This window comes from Octopus bimaculoides, chromosome 9 (genome assembly GCF_001194135.2).
Source record: "Octopus bimaculoides isolate UCB-OBI-ISO-001 chromosome 9, ASM119413v2, whole genome shotgun sequence".
NCBI classification, from domain to species: Eukaryota; Metazoa; Mollusca; class Cephalopoda; order Octopoda; family Octopodidae; genus Octopus; species Octopus bimaculoides.
The window spans coordinates 65,735,506-65,737,674 of record NC_068989.1 but is presented as its reverse complement, the minus strand read 5'-3'; the positions used below and the strand labels follow the sequence as shown (position 1 = coordinate 65,737,674).

The 2,169-nt window shown below is 31.3% G+C and overlaps 1 long non-coding RNA gene across 2 annotated transcripts in view; it reads left to right on the top strand.

Annotated features, from left to right (window-relative positions):
- LOC106875319 (uncharacterized) overlaps nucleotides 1-2,169 on the top strand; it is a 406,076-nt gene that overhangs the window by 207,898 nt on the left and 196,009 nt on the right. For both annotated transcript variants that reach the window (XR_008264907.1, XR_008264906.1), the window contains exon 3: nucleotides 604-763. This is a non-coding gene — a long non-coding RNA (uncharacterized LOC106875319). The remainder of the gene's footprint in view (nucleotides 1-603; nucleotides 764-2,169) is intronic.

The following is a 2,169-nucleotide window of genomic DNA, read 5'->3' as shown; positions in this document are numbered from 1 at the left end:
TATATACATATACATACATATATATATTCGAGACTATACAGAATTGCAGATAGTATTTATGGAATTTTGATTTACTGTCGGGTGACTTTTGGCGAACACTGTATATTTATGTGTGCGTGTGTGTGTATGTGTGTGTGTGTGTGTTTGTGTGTGTGTGTGTACGCGCGCGCATGTGTGTATGCATGTGTGTAAACGTTTGTTTGACAGACTGACCGATGTAAACCTTATAAATTTTGTAGATTTTAAATATTTCATATATTTATATCGTACCTGACAGGATTCGAACTGGTACCCTTAATTTCTAAACTGAGCGTAGTAACACCACATTGGAAAGAGCGTTACGATTGTTAGTTATATTAGTTACTGAGTTTGGAAAGATTAAAGGCAAAGTTGGCCTGGAAAGATGAAAGCCAACTGGTAGGGGTGGTCGTAATTTCAGATTAACATAAACATCAATAAGAATTTGTATAATTCTGTTTATAAAGGAAATTCAAAATGAATGAGGAAACATATTTAATATTTAATTTGCATATTTTAATGTATGAACTATTCTGAATATTAGGAGTCTTGTTTAATATATACTGATATTCTTACATGTTTCAGATAGACTCATTTCGAAATGGCGACCACTGCAAACGCAGTGGCTGTGGCAACAACACCGCCGACGGCTACAACCCCGACGACCAATACCGCAACTACACCAGATGATAAAAGTTCACGTCAATTTCCTAAGGCTGGCACACGAGCTCTTCTCATTGAAAAGGTAAAGTACATCCTAAATGTCATATTACAATTAGCATGTTGTAGGAGGCGACGAGAAATTTTACTTTGCAATAATATAATGCAAATAACTGGCAAATCGGCGATATTGTTGGTTTAATATAAATATTGTCATATCTCCGAAGGCAAAATTCTTTGGATTCACTGATGTCAGATACTTGGAAACAAAGCAAATCAATTCCATTGAAGCATTCTCATAACTTTAATTAGGTCGTGTAATGTAAAAATAGAGTTCTTTATTCGGAAATTTGATAAAAGACAGCACATATGTGATAAATGTCAAAACTTGAAAGTTATAAATATAACAGTTACACTTGTAAGAATAAATAATAATCATTTCTCATCTAACAAAACCGGTATAACTATTTCCATTAGACGTGTTAGATACGTCAATGTGTTTCATATCATTTCAGTTTATTAAATTAGCAGTTGTAAAAAATAAAATAATGACAATAACAGATATTTTTATCGAAATCATATGAACATATGAAGGACGGAATGACTGAAAATATTTGTTTATTCAATGGAAATTTTAAAAGAATCTTTCAAATTAAAAATACATCCAAGTATATATTATCAATGGAGAATAATACAATTTTATTCTCACGCGTATCTCTATCTATCTATCTATCTATCTATCTATCTATCTATCTATCTATCTATCTATCTATCTATCTATCTATCTATCTATCTGTCTGTCTGTCTGTCTGTCTGTCTGTCTGTCGATCATTAAATCGATCTATGAATATATCCCTCTCTCTCTCTATATATGTGTATACATATACATATATATGCACATATATATATATGTATATATATATATATATATATATATATATATATATATATATATATATATATATATATATATACATATACACACACACACACACACACACATACACACACACACACACATATATATATACATTACACATGTACATATAAATGAACATATATATGTATACGTATATATATATACATATGCATGTTCATATATATATGTATATTCAAACTTACGTTGTGTATGCGTGTTCGATATCTTTTATATTGATTCAGCTGCTTCTCATATCTGATTTTTTCCGTGGTAAGAAACGTTTGAACATACCAGCAGATGTAGTCACAGACAACGATTTAGCTTTCAACTGGCCTAGTTTCGTGTACGCCGTATTGACAAGCTACAAAGATGAAGAAACATTGGTTGCCATCGCTCGAGTAACCGGACTTCATGCGAGTCATTTCGCCTGTCTATGACTTTCTGGTGTTTTAACACCAGGCGAATTGATGAGAATATATTCTCTTATTCCAATAATCGCAGCTTGCCCACGAACTGGCAAAACACATATATATATATATATATATATATATATATATATATATATATATATA